Below are 15,617 nucleotides of genomic sequence, written 5' to 3'. Positions count from 1 at the left end.
GGCCCCACCCCTCCCCCGACGTTCCGCGCGATGAATTGCAATCGCAAAGAGCTATCGTCGCGACATTTCATGACTTTTTTCTTTCGAGTCTCCCGCATCTTTTGACACCAAATTTGCGACGCCCGCGCGCGCGGTTCCGAAGTTACGCGTATAAATATGTACATGCATGTCAGACAAAAAAATTGCTCAAAAACGCGAATTCGTGTGCAATTGCAAACTGTACTTACAGGCAAATTTCATAAAAGCATGATTATTTTGGTGTTTTATTGATTAAAATCAATGAATAGCATAATTTCTTGTTCGGAGCTATGTCGCGGACAAATTATATCGAAAAAACAAAGAAGTACATAAGAAATTAAAAAACAATAAAATACTTAAGAATCTTTTCTGATATCACATTTTTTATCACAATTGCTAAGGACAATAAAAAGAATATTTACACAAAAATGTGCCTGTTTTGAGCTTTATTTTGTGATTCATACCAAATAGTCTGATTTCATGCATGTTAGATCATTATGCATAAATTAGCATAATTTAGCATAAATGATAATTTGTACAAAATTAACTTCAAGTTATTTTAGATAAAATCATAAGCAATGTGTGTGCCAATTTTCGTCGCGATTATCGCGCGGTCGACGGCCGAAATCTGGAGGGGGCCTAGGAGCCCCCACTCCCCCCCCCCCCCCCCCGGCTCTATCAACTACCTAAATAGCCCGGCCTAGTTAGGGTTAAGAAACCCTCAAATAATGTGGCTTATACATAATCATACACCTTCTCATAGTCTTCGCGGGGTAGACCGTGCACGACAGGAACAATGTCATTTAGGAGTTTTTCCGTAATGTAATCACGGCATTCGCTATTTTCAAAAGCTAAGTAGAACTTGTGCTTCCTGAGCTTCCGATTGCAGCGCTAATCTCTGGGACACGGTGTATCCCCACAAGATCCGTACATACCAAGGAGGTACTAGGCGAGCACCTCCTTGGTACATACTATTAAACGGGAATGTGTTTTTTCAGTTCCTCTACAAAACCTTTTCTGTCCTACGTGACTATGTTGCAATTTAACGTCATCCACGCGACGGTCTTTGTCTTATTTTGCACCCAGTTCGTCATGTCTGTGAAACGCAGCTCAGGGATGCCTGGATTGTACCTTCCGTAAGAGCCGTAGAGATGAGACTCGTCCGGCCTGTAGGACATAATGTAGTCATAACCGTTATTGCGATATTCCATAGGTGGTATCACGTGTTTTAGTGTGTTCTTTGGCGATTCCTGTGAGTAGAAAATCCATTTTTGCCCTCGCGGTCGCTGTCTGGTCATTTCTGCCCAGTCCCAGACCGTACGATGAAAAAGTATGACGGCATCACTGCTCTTGAGGCTCTCCATGTCGGTATTCACCCACTAATCTGAGACCACAGGGGACACCAGGGCACTTGAGGTCACCTGTGCGAAAAGAGAAACTCCAGGGTTGGTCGGCCCACAAATGAATCTGCCTATAACACGACCCTTTTTAGAACGGAGTGCTGCTATTTGTCTTTTGACTTGGAATAATGACAGACTGGGTCACCTTGACCTTAAGCCATTCATCTGGTGATTTTTGCACATCAGTCTTTTATTTTGTTAAGTGGGGGTGTTTCTCGCCTCGTTTAAATGCACGCGATTTCAAGAAAGTTTCCGTCTCTAGAAAACAGAGCTCTTCTTTACACGGCGCGAGAGTAGGCTTTGGAAGCGGTTGGGTGACATTGCAACGTTTGTCGTGGTCGTGAAAACTGACATCTGAATGACGAATCAGGAAGATGTTCTTTGCCTCTCGGACGTGGGCTGCAACGTCGAGCTGCAGATGAGTGGCTTGAAACACGCAAAATGAAATACAGAATGCACAGAGTCATGCAGCACATGATACCGACGATGATCGGGAAACTGTTTCGGATTTTGATAAGGTATCGTTTGTTCAGACATGGAATGCGACATACAGGCAGATCCATCGTGGTTGTATCTGCACATATTTGTAGTAGCCAACCCAGTATAACATGACCATGACCTCTTATATTAATTCTCGATAAAAACAGTAAAAAAAAAAACAAACAAATGGTCACACATGCTTAATTAGTAAAGGCTGCCGCTAACTCAAATACTTAAATATATTTCATCTTTTCATTCCTTCTTGATTTCCCTGTAATATTTCTTTTCACCCGTTCTTATTATTTCCCTTTACTTCACAGGACGCGTCAACGTGAAAACGTGGAATCCTATTATCTGATATACCATACCATTAGTCACGCAATAGCGCGATGAGCTTAAGTTCTTGAAAGATAATTCAAAACTCATTAGTCCGCCTATTGTTTTGGAAACTGGACGAAAAATATTGCTTTACATTCTTTCCCAAAACTGCACTCGCAAGTGCCCCTTTTCTGGCTGTATAATAGTTAACAATTTCTGTCTATCGTTTGCATTCACATAGAGAATAACGGAGACATTTCGCGAAATCTAATGGTTGCTTAAATAATTGGAAAGTACCCAGTTGCATCAACTAGACCTATACATCATTACGCCAAGATGGCTTACTCCACAACGTGACTTCCTTATGATTGAGACGTCAAAGACGACGAACCTTCGGAATTACGAGCCTTTTTTCGTTTTCGGATTAACGGGCATTCGGAATGACGAACATTATTTCAATTTCAAGGTGACGAACATTGGCATAACAGACTTCATTTCATTGTTTGGTTAACGAACCATTGGAATAACGAATCTTCGGAATGGTATATCTATTGTAACCATACGAAAGGTACTTTTTAATCCCGAATGTTGACTAAAGAGCGTTCTTACCTTTACGACACTATGTGAGACGTGTCACCTGGAGAAGTTTTCGTGTGCAAGACAAGATAGTTAAGTTCGAAGCCTGCATTTTCATTCGACAATAGAACAATCTCCTCTTTGCGCTATGCGTTTATAGAAAAGGTAATCTAATTAGTGGAAACAGCTAGCAGGAAAATCGTTACTTTAGTGTTCATAATCAAAAAGCCACTACAAATATCGTTCAGGGAAAGGGAATATGACAGGTCTTATCAAAGTAGGTTAGTGCATTCACACCGATTTGAGAAACAAAACAATTAGGCCTACCTATCCTCTCTGTGACATGCTGCCGAAAAATAGCGCCAAATTTTCGTTTAGGTACATCATTTACAGACCAGCAGTGTTATTAAAGGGATGGATGTACAGTTTTAGTTGAGATGCATGGGACTTCAGGTTTCTAACTTTTTTATAATGAATTTTGTTTTTTAGATAATTAGAAACATCGTACAAAACATAAAAGAACATTTTTCAAAGAAGAATTCAAAGTTTATTTGGTGAAAATTGGTTTTGAAACGGCTGAGAAAGAGATCCATAACAAGGTGATCCTAATAAAGAGATGGGACCCACTTTAGTATTAGGATGGCTTTGTTTTACTCTGTTTTGGATATCTCATCAAATGAACTTTGAATTCCTCTAGAGTTGTATGCTCTTTAGCATTTCATAAAGTAGTTTCTAAGTACATGTATCTCGCAAAAAGTTAAAAGCTGAGTCCTCACCTCAGCCAGTACTAAACGATCCCTTTAACACAGGAAGTTTACCTATTGCATACATGGAAAGTTCCTCGTCTACACAAAATTGTTTGTTAAATTAAAGTTTGGCAGTCGGACAACCTGGCAATTCTGAGGCACTCGATCAAGGATGTCACGCACATTCTGGCGCTAAAAGTTTAATTTCTGTGATCTTAAACTTGCACATTCAATGTTCACGTTTCGTCAACGAAACCTATTTTTTTTTTCCTCAACTTTAAAAAACGAAATATCCATTAAGGCTCACAAACACTGAAATTCAACTGCCAAACTTGCGCAAGGACAGACGATGCATGCACAAAATGGGTATGATATAAAACATTGTGTAGTAATGTTTAGACTGTTTTGGAAGTAATTGCGACCAATGTAAATATCAGTTTAATTTGACGCGTGCAGCAACGAGTATATTGTATTTGGTGGAATGCAGAAGCAGATTCATATTTTGCTTTTACATTGACTTTGAACACTTATATATACACGATGACTGAGAATTTCGCCCAGAAAGGTGCTATTGTGGAGTGATTGTCAGATTTTGATATTCATACAAAATTTACAGGAAGTTGTTAATCTGCATGCTGTGCTAAAAGCACGATGGCCAGTGATGGCTGTCAATTAGAAGCGTGCAGGACATTTCGAATCGAAAGAGAAATTCATTCACTTAATGACTCACAGAAGTCGGGTTTGAAGAAAGTGAATCGTTCGAAATGTATCTTCACACTTTGCAAATTGAGGTTATACTAATGTTCAAAGGTTAAACAATTTACCTGTTTATACAATTAAGGGTACAGTAAAGGGTAAAACAGAACACATCATCGAAATTTGAGGAGAATCATACAACCCGTTCAAAATTATATATATATAATTATGTATAAATAAACATGTAAATTTTAAAGGCATAATTTACCATTTGTAGATGAAACAAAGACCCAGCATTACTGCTTTAAAATAGTTCAAAAATGTCAGTTAGGGATAGAAACAACCACTGTAAAAATTTGAATCTGTATAATCGATATTAAGTGTTGTTGAATACATAAAATGTGAACAACAGTTATAATAAAAATGTTTCTATAATAGACTAAACCGTCTACAGTTACGGTTTATTGAGTAAAACACTGATATCTCCTTATATTTTAGGGTTTAAAATGTTTGTAAGGCAGGATGTTTTGTGATACAACGTACTGTCCTACACAAATGCATCAAATGTGATATCTTGAACATTTTTGAAATCATTGCTCCCAAAGGTAAACTGGACCTTTAAGTTTCGGGGGCGCCGTAGCTGGATAGCATACTGCAAGTTCTCGACGTTCCCATGGACAGCGATTTAAAAAAAAGAGAATTCAACAGATCATATCTTTAATGAAAAAACATATTCCCTTGACTTGCTACTGTCATCACATTTATGAGGTAACATTAATCCCCTGTTTTCTAAAAGTTCATTGTGCTTAGCAAGTGAAAATATGTTGAATCTTGTATTGTGGCATGGTGACACATTTGCCAACGGAAATTACCAGTAATGAAGATTAGATTGTATAATTTGTTTTCACACTTTTTAATTTTAATAGTGTATATACCTTTACGGTTTACCTTTGAGACAGCCATTCTATCCTGAAACCTATCGGGATACCCCCCCCCCCCGGCAATTATCTTTTAATGCATGGCTTATATTGTTCAATTAACATCGGCCGTCATCCGTCATCCTCCAGGTATTTTTCTCTCGCTTAATTGTGTTCACGTCAGTACATGTACAGTATATAAACAAACAAGAAAAGGGTTTAAGGGAACAAAATTATATTCAAGTGGAGGACTATGAAAATATATAATGGGAAAAAAGGTGGCTGTACTGGCTTTAAGGAAACTCAAGGTATGAATAGGCTGTTATTTGAAAGACAATAACAATGTGCACATCTTGATTATTATTTTGATATTGTGCTACACACAACACGCTTGTCCTCAAAACATCTTGCTCAAATTTCAAAGGTCCAGTATAGTGTTAAAAGCAAAATGCTCACTCTGCACAAAAGCAATACATTTACGAAAGGATAAACATGTTGCACATGACAGGGTAACTGATATTAAACTTCTGCAAAGTTAGTATATTACCAGCAAAGGAAATAGGATAGCAACAAATTGTATATTCAATAACAGACAATGACGATCTGATAACACCTTTGAACCCTGCCGGCGTTGATTGGCCATGATGCAAGAGGTAGACCATTCGCTCAGGTCTCCTTATGCTATACGGTTGATAGATTGTGCTGAAGGTCAAATATCGATTATGCCATTTTGCTGATTTTGATAATCGAGCGGAAGTTGATCATCACTCAGGGGCGACCAAATATCACTGGGTACATATGCGTTGATAATTAAAAGTATAGCATACTATACAGTATGTTCCCAAAAATTACCAATCGGATTTTCGCATAACTTCCAATGTTATTTTTACCATCTAAATGCTACTTCAGGGTCTTAAGATATAATATCTTAGCTAGATCATGCAGAAAAGCCCATTCAATTTGGTGGAGTGGTTATAGAGATATGTGGTTCATTGTATTGCATGTCATGGGTCTGATTCTTCCAAGTTAGGCACTTGGATGCTCTTGGAACTGCATAATGTGTGAACACAATGGACAGAACTTGGCGGGAAGGGATTCCTGACATGTTGTACAAAACTCCTAATTTCTCTTTGACCACTGAAACAAATCGGATGGGGTTTTCTGTAAGATGTGGGTAATGAATTACAGTTTAATACCCTAAAACTGTATTTGGATTGATTCATTATTTTTAGAGTTATCATTGTCGAGGGTTCCGTCGCAATTTTTTTTGGGGGGACATACGGTATACCATTAGGGGCTGCGGAACAGGAGTGTATACGGTACGGTCATGGCCAGGGTCTCAGAATATGTACGAATGGGGAACATTCCCCACGTGGGGGTTGTGTGTGTGTGGAGGGGGGGGGGGGGGAGGGGGGGGGTTGGCAAAACCCCAAGATTGAGGAATCTGTACATCTTCTTCTCTGGGCCCTGTTTCAAAAAGCTGTACATAAAGTTACGAACAGCTTACGAGCGACTGGTGATCAGTTCTGATGTGCTGTACTTATCAGAATTTCCATAATTCAGCACAAGAACTGATCACAAGCTGTTCGTAACTTTACGAGCAGCTTTATGAAACACCCCCCAGGAACCAGAAGAGATGATTCATTGCTATGAGTAAGAAGCCTGATGAATAGTATAGTTTTAAGTTTATTCACAGCAGACCCGCTTGGGATGGAGGGGGTGCTACGTTGTGCGTACTTCCAACATTCTTGAAAAGACATGGTAAGATTAAATTGTCACCAAACTTTGCAGTACTTAGCGCTATAGAATGATAGAATTATTAGTATTAATGGGAACCATGCCCTCACCCGCTGGGTCCCCAGAACCCCAAAATTAGAGAATGGATCTCCTTCTCCCTCTCCATCTCTCTCACTCTCCCCTTTCTTTCTTCCTTCTCTCTTTCTCTCTTAAAAACAGAACAAAGACAATCCCCACAAAACATGAAACCCTTCTATAAAACGAAACTATTGGATACTCTTAAGTAAACACACTACTTGTCGTACTTTTAAGTTTGTGTGTGGCAGATCCCGGGTGACCCAATTCGAACCAGGGACGGAATCGAGTACTCGTTTTCATACTTAGATCCTTTTTTTAAGGGACTGTACAGTACTGGTTGAGGTGAGGATTCAGGTTTTTAACACTTTTTTGGGTGAGATAATGAGAAACCTTCTTTTAGGTATTAAAGAACACGTAATTTCAAGAAGGATTCAACATTTTATTTTGTTTGATGAAAATTTGCCTTGAAATGACTGAGATATCTAAAAAAAAAATTCCTAATAAAATTGACAGGCCACAACTTTTATTGGGATCTCCTTGCTTTACCTTGTTTTTAGATATCTCATTCATTTCGAAATAAACTTTTGATTCCTCTTAGAATTGTATGCTCTTTAACATTTCATAGAATGGTTTCTAAGCATCTCGCAACACGTTACAAACTGAATCCTCACCTCAACCAGTACTGTACCGTCCCCTTAAAATGCATTGTCAAATTTTCTATAAACTTGGCGGGCACTATTCCAAGTGTGTCTCCCCCCCCCCCCCCAGTTTGCTGTGTCTTTATGTAATCGTAGGTAGTCCGCAAGAATACGTGGAAGGCGAACTTGCGATACTCAAGTGAACAGTATACAGACACCCGAGTCTCGTGTTTTTTGTTACTCCTCAATATCTTTGTATAGTTCCATAGTCATTATATCGTTTCTACGTTTATCCACATCGATAATAATCATCCCACAAGGAATATGAATAGCTGTACTTATCGCCGATGAGAAGCTGACAGAGACAGCAGGCCATTTGAAGAAGAACCCTGTACTCGTTTTACAGTATCCAACCATGCACAACGGTATGATGAGGCATGCAGGGTTGAAGATATGTACGCTTTCAGTTAATTTAATCACGTTGATAACAAAAATGTCAAACAAAACGTGGCAAACATCTGAGGTTGCTCTATTGATGCACCATGGCCTCTCCGATGGATCATCATCACTTTATACCATCGTGAATCAGCATCCGAATTCATGGCGTTGACGATATATCATTCGGGGCGAAGTATTCTCATGATGCTTTTTAAAAAGGCAGGAGATTTAGTCGGGGGAATTTATACGAACGTTATCACATCCCTGTTCAATGTTACGTCATTATCGATCGTCACGGACACCATTTGTCTTTGCATTGCAGGCCATTCCAATTTAGAAGTGCCGTTGGAAGAAAACCATGACTATATCCTACTCATCTCTCTATCTATTTAAACCAAAATCGTCATTCACTCGACACAAACTTTTCTTATTTCATCTCCCTGACCCAGGTGTATAGATGGTTTTTCCTTGAAATGTTATCTGCTTTCATTTTGAATAGAATCAAAATAATACAAGCGATGTGCGCTCAACAAAAGGTGTATGCGGTGAACAGACCAGCGCTGAACAAAAGATATCTGAAAATAAAATGATATGGAATGGATTTTCTCTGAAAGTGTTATTCACTGATTTTACTATTACTCCGGAACACATGATGAGCTATTCAGCTCAATGGAATATATGGAGTATGACTTTTATCTCCAAAATGACTATGAAAACATTGAATGCATGTCATTGTCTGACTGTGCATTTTTTTAGATGTACATTTACAGCATGAATTGCTTTGACTTCTGGCTTTAAACAAGAGGGTAGTCAAGAATACATCCATTAGTAGATTGAAAACAGGCGCCATAATAACCGGAACCGAGTAAATTAGTAAGTGTGTGTGTGTGTGTGTGTGTGTGTGTGTGTGTGTGTGTGTGTGTTTGTACGGCTGTTTGGTACACTTGTGTGTTGGGTCAGTGCATTGGTGAGACAAAATGGGAAAGAATCGCACGAAGGTACAAGGATTTATTGTTAGGATTATACTTATACAAATATACCACGACCCTTATTTTCTGTAACATCAAATAAACAGACGGGCTTTCACTTTTATTTTTTTAAGAGATTAACCAGTTTACTATAGGAGCAAGTTGGTTTAGTATATTTCACTGCTTCTAACTCTCTCTCTCTCTCTCTCTCTATCTTGTTGTTCGAATTGTGTTCTTTTTTATGTAGCAATAATCGAGAATCTTAGTTTTTTTTTCATGTTTACTTCTATTGAGAAATCGGGCGATTTTTCAGTGGGTGGAAATCACTGATCTCTATGGAAGAGCAAAATCGTCGGTGGAAAGTAGCTGCTTGGCGGAGGTCTGCGCTCTCAGAGTGCTTGTCTCATTTTTGTATGGGTCAGTGCATTGGTGTGTCAAAATGGGAAAGAATTGCAGGAAGGTATAGGATTCATTGTCTGGCTTATTCTAATACAAAAGACCATTATTTTCTGTAAACTTCACATAGACGGAGGGGCTTTTCTCTTCTTCTTCTTTTCATTTGAGGGCTTACATAGATTAACAAGGAGAAAGCTATTTACTTCATTTCACTACTACCAGCAAAGAGTGCTTCTTTCCTCACAATCAACATTGTGCTCTCCGTAGCTGAAAAGTATGAAAATTAATGGTAGCCCTCCAAAGTTGGATTATCTTTTTCTTTGATATGCACTCTCTATGCGAAGTCAATGTTTCTAAAGAACATAATTAATCAATCCTATTACTTTAAAACGCTCCTGTTCGCAATTATCTTAGCATAGTATCCGGTTGAGCGACCAAAAAGGTTGGAATCAACCGTGGGCCTCTCGGGGGCAGGAGATTTAAAAGAAAATGAAGCCGACCCGTAGAAAAAGTTATTCCTGCCAATGCTTGCTGCATTGTTAAGCATCGCGTACATGTTTGTCTTTTAAGCTTGTGAGGCAGCTTGAAGATAATAATAAACAGACTTGATAATTTGGACAAACCTCGGGTGTAAAGAAGGGTGCACGTCACGAGTCATACAGCCCACACGTCGCACAGCCCATAAGTTATACGGCTCACGAGTCATACAGCCCATTGATAGTCGACACTATAAGCTAACAAGGCCCGCGAGACCAGCACATTAAAAGGCCCCTGAAATCCAAATGCATGTTGATCTGTGTTGATTTATGATACCCTCAACATCACTTTTGTGGTGAAAAGAATATGTAGAAACGTTCCATATATTTTTAACGATTTTTTCTTCTATTTTCCTTGAGATTACTTGGGAACGCCCTCAAAAATCCTTCCAAACCAATATTCCTCTTGTGACCTCATCTGCCAATCATTGCCAAAGTACTGAAATGTTTAACAAAAGACATTGGAATGCACCATCCCCTCGACTCACCATAACTTGCATGTTCCTTCGGCATGTCTCTTGTTAGTCACATTGCTATCACACAAACGAACCTTCAGAATTATAACCATTCTTATTCCATTTTCGGATACACGAACCTTCGGGATAATGAATCTTATTCTATAGTCCATGGGCCAGGCCAGATATTGGTACCACCTGAGGTGGTAAAACCTTTTTGGTGTCATTTTGTTTGTCGGGCAAAGATATGCTTATCAAGCTATGATAGCATTTCCAAATGAGTAGCTTAGTCATAATAAATTAATTTGTAACCTATTAGGTCTCGTTGTTACATCCCTTTACTTCTGAAATGAAACTAACCGCTATACAAAGAAGAGCAATGTCTTCTGTATGTTCACAGGTGCTCTGTTGTAAACGCAGTGCGCCTAGTCTTTCTTCAAGGCAGCGAATAGAATATCCAAAGGTTATAGTCTTTATTCAAGACGGCGAAGGGAATATTCAAAGCTTATGATACAGTGTATATCCTTTTATCTATAAAAAAACCAACAACAACAAAAAGCAATTCCTCGTGAATTTTACCGTATTTTTCAATTATTTATCATTTTCCGGTGAAAACGCTAACACCACGCCAATGTCGCTTTATTTACATCCAACAATAAAAAATAATGCAAAAACAATGTACCGGTACACTACAATACATTATAATAAATAATATTGTAAATGAACAGAGCGATTTTTGTTTAAAACTGATGTACTTGTTGAGAGGGTAGTATAAAAACAGTATAGATATTCCCTTTTATTAGGAACTTTAGATATGATAACGGCACATTGGTCTAGATGAAGACTAAGCGCACCGCGTGACAGCTGTGGACATAATAACCTTTTGGAGATTCCCTTCGCTGCCTTGAATAAAGACTAAGCGCACCGCGTTTACAACAGAACACCTGTGGACATACGGAAGACAGTGCACTTCTTTGTATAGCGGTTAGTTTCGATTCAGAAGTATAGGGATATAAAAACGAGACCAAATTGGTTAAAAATTCATTTATTATGACTAAGCTACTCATTTGGAAATGCTATCATAGCTTGATAAGCATACTCTCTAAAAAAAATCGAGTGAAATTTTTCACTCTAAAAAGAGTGAATACAAAAAAGAGTGAATTTCGAGTGAAATTGGAGTGAATTTTGAGTGAAAATGCTCATTTCCACTCATTTTGGAGTGACGTCAGGGATCACTCGAAGATTTTGGAGTGATCCCTGACGTCACTCCAAAATGAGTGAAAATGAGCATTTTCACTCAAATATCTATGTCCGACAAACAAAATGACACCAAAAAGGTTTTGCCACCTCAGTTGGTACCAATAATCCATTTTTCGGGTCTTGGCCCATGGACTACTTTTTTCAGATCAACGAACCTGCCGAATAAAGAACCTTATTTCCTGTTTGGAATAACATTGCTAGTGCTCGAATCAACAAACCTCAATTCATTCGTGGATTAACGAACCTCACAGGTATAGGGAATTTGTGTGTTTTGAAATATTGAACGAACCTTCGGAATAACGAACTTCGTTACATTTTCGGATTCACCAACTTTCGCTATAGCAAACATCACCCACTTCATCATCTTGTAGGCCCTGGTTATAAATGAGATTATTTTTCTGACCTTCTTAAGCATTTTGTGGTGGACATCACTTTTGGTTGTAAGGTATAGTAGAATGTAAAAAAGACAAGATTGAAAGTGGAAATGAAAAAATGACTTGGTGGTTTTACCCTATTTCGAGGGTGCTAAATTCGTAACTGGAAGATGCAGCTATTGCAGACTTGAAGGTTTGATATATTCAAGTCTCCAAAAATGGCCGCCAAAGGGGTTGCCAATATCTGAAATTCTTATCTCTATCCCCCCCCCCCCTCTATACTGAATGGTGGATAGTTATGGTAAAACCACTGAAAAAAAATGGGCGAACTGCAAAACAAGAGAAGGTTCAAATCTGCTTTGGGTATCCAAAGTATATTTGAAGAGCCTGCTTCCAAAACGCGCTAAATCCGTTGAAAATGATTGATTTAGCGCGTTTTGAAGCAAGATCTATTAAACTATTAAAGTTTCTTGTATAACTTGCCTCATAAACTCAGGGATCCCAAAGGACAGCAAAATAACCTGCCTTCTCCAGTTCAATGGTTTTTCGTAAACAAAACAGATCGCTCTTGTATTTGGTATAAGGTTGATAACGCCATGTAAAAACAAACCAAAATTGAAAAAAAATACGTAGGCTGGAATTTAATCTAATCATGCTAATGTTTGAACTGCACGCTCTACAAACATGTGGCTTTAATGCTCTATGTAGATTATTCGATCAAGTCTGGCGATGTACATGTTGATTAATTGCACTGAAGGACAGATATTGAGTATGCCATTTCATAAACATAATCAAGTTAAAACCGATCATCACTCAATTAATAGCACCATCAGGCAGTCCCATCATAGTACGCACCGCTGCACATGGAAGCACACTTTCAGGTGAATAGGTAACAAGATTGCAACCAAATGCCACTGGGTATACACACATGCAGCAATGACTAAAAGTGCATCACTGTTACTCAACGTCTCATCATATTAGTTATCTTCTTTTCATATTGATTATAAAGTTGCTATATTTACAACTACCATGGCAACCGAAATGCACACAATTATTTATGTTGCCCTGTTCCTGTCATATTGTATAACGGCAAAAATTGCTGATCATATTGTTGTAAGCAGTCAATTCTTCAGTCAAAGAGAAAAATTAAATGTAATCATATTTATGTACACGATATCTCAGGGCAATCTTGATAAATCCTTCGTTCTTTCGGTTGCCATGGTTTCCAGCTAACTCATTAAAAAAAATTATCTGTTCAGTTTCAGTAAATTTGTTGCCATAGTTGTTATAAGAGTATTCTCTTATGAAAAATAGATTCTATTTTTTTTTTTTTTTTTGCAGGATAGGTCCCGGTGGCGTCCCGGTGTTACCGTTCCACAGTTTCCAATTACTCACGTACCATCGTAATCAAATTGCCAACAGCAAGTTAAACAGTTTAAATGTGCCTATCGTATCTCCTACGTAATGAGAGAATAGTACGGATGCACTAAAAAGCAATATTGGTTGATGACGACCACTCAACATTATTATATTGTACCTTGTTCAGATAACCATACGCAGAGTCAACATTATGAGTCCGTGGTTGAGTAAAAACAAGTGATAAATGATGGATGGGATTACGACGTACATTAGATAATGTTCTTTTTTTTTTTTTTTTTTTTTAGTGAAGACCAATTTACTTGGCACTGCATTCGGTGCAATTCCATTTCCAGGAATCTGTAGAATCCTTCATCCCTATATACGCGAGGGACTACTTCATATTTTCCTTTATCTTGTAGCAGGTAAGACTTTTGAAATCATTACCCCCTCCCCCCCCCCCCCCAGAAATGATAATATCTATTTACAACTGATATCTTCAAACAGACATGACCAGATGTCTCTGCTTGCCTCATAATAGGTCACATACTTACATGTATTAGCTTCTTATCAACGCTGCATGTTACATGTGCCAACGCACTAATGCATTATAGTCACGATGTTTTGTTAAGTTTATTAATGTTTATGCAAACGCACATGCTTATTCATGTGTTAAGCATACACTCCAATATGATATCAAAGTCTACGAACTTATAGAGAAGCTAAAGCTGTGTATCTCTGCAGAATCGTGGATGTATCATGCAAGTGAATCCTTTACTTGTAAAATCATAACAGATATATCAAATTGGAGTACACGTAGCAACGTCAAGTTTCGTCAAGGAGTTACATTACGTTAGAGTAATGATCCAACAACATTCAACTATACAACTCTTCTTTTTTGTCAGATCGTAGTAGCTAATAACGGAAACAAGATTACGACGAAACACACAAAAAGAACTATTTTGGAACGAGGCATGGCTCAAGAGGTATTAAAACCTTTCCAGTGTCGTAGTAGCATAAAGCATCGTTATACGTAGAACACTAACAAGTACAAATTGTATGTGTATATACATTGTAAATAATGTGTGAGATATGAAAAGGCAAGGAGAAAACGCGTAGCTTTGAAATCACTATTCCTCTTACATATGTTCCTCCTTTAAGGTTGGTCTCCGCCGGGAATCGAACCCGGGTCTTTGGCATGGAACGCCAATGCCTTAAACCGCTCGGCCACGGAGACGTGATAGCGGTTGGGACAGACCAGGGAAGTGAGTCACCTCCCTGGACAGACCCAAACTTGACTACCCACCAGACTAATTCTTCAACCCTTTATGTGCGTATTCCTTTTTGGGGCAGAGAATAACAACCAGCCGCGTGCCACAGATGGATCTCCTAGTGAATGTCTCCTTCCCTTCTCATATCTCGCATATGCAAAGTAATTCAGGAGAAGCCAAAAGCTGTATGTATCGGTGACCTCTTTTATTATAGATTGTATCATAATGATATATGATTTGGGTCTATGCATCGTATCGCATGTCCCTCCCCCCCCCCCCCCCCAAAAAAAAAAAAAAATAATAAAAATAAAAAATAAAAAATAATGATAATAATACAACGAAAGCTCCGCAATGATATCTTTAAAAATAGTGAATCAATTTAGATACAAATTCAGGGGTATGAAACTGTAACTCATTGCCCACATCTTACAGAAACCCCATTTGATATGCATCAGTGGTCAAAGAGAAATGAGGAATTTTTATTTTGTAGAGGATGTCAGAAATGTCTTCCCTCGAAGTTTTGTCTATGTATTCACACACAAAAGCATTGAAGTGCTAAACTTGGAAGAATCAGATTCATCATTGTTCATGACCTGCTTTACAACAATCCACATTTCTCTGTGACCGCTTAACCAAATTGAATGGGGTTTTCTGCAAAATAGAGCTAAGATGTTATATTTCAAGACCTTGAAGTAGCATTTAGACAGTTTAATCATATTGAATATTATCAATTCGAAAATCTATTGTATTTTTTGGGAGGGGGCATACTGTATATAATATACCAGTTGGAGCGTGCTTGGACTCAAGTGGTCTCAGCATCTTTTTATTGTCTCATTTCCCTGATGTTTATAGTGTAGAACACATGAAAATATGATGAAACAATTCATAGTACCTATGAGGAGCAAAAGGTGTCCTTAAAGGACAAGTCCACCTTCATACACATGTGGATTGAGTAAATG

The 15,617-nt window shown here is 38.3% G+C and overlaps 1 pseudogene; it reads right to left on the bottom strand.

Annotated features, from left to right (window-relative positions):
• Positions 1 to 753: 753 nt before the first annotated feature.
• Positions 754 to 10,455, bottom strand: LOC139718223 (4-galactosyl-N-acetylglucosaminide 3-alpha-L-fucosyltransferase FUT6-like; annotated as a pseudogene).
• Positions 10,456 to 15,617: the final 5,162 nt, after the last annotated feature.

Source organism: Diadema antillarum, unplaced genomic scaffold (genome assembly GCF_040938485.1).
Source record: "Diadema antillarum isolate AM-2024a unplaced genomic scaffold, OU_Dant_1.0 scf00000091, whole genome shotgun sequence".
Taxonomy (NCBI): domain Eukaryota; kingdom Metazoa; phylum Echinodermata; class Echinoidea; order Diadematoida; family Diadematidae; genus Diadema; species Diadema antillarum.
This window is presented reverse-complemented; position numbering and strand designations above follow the sequence as displayed.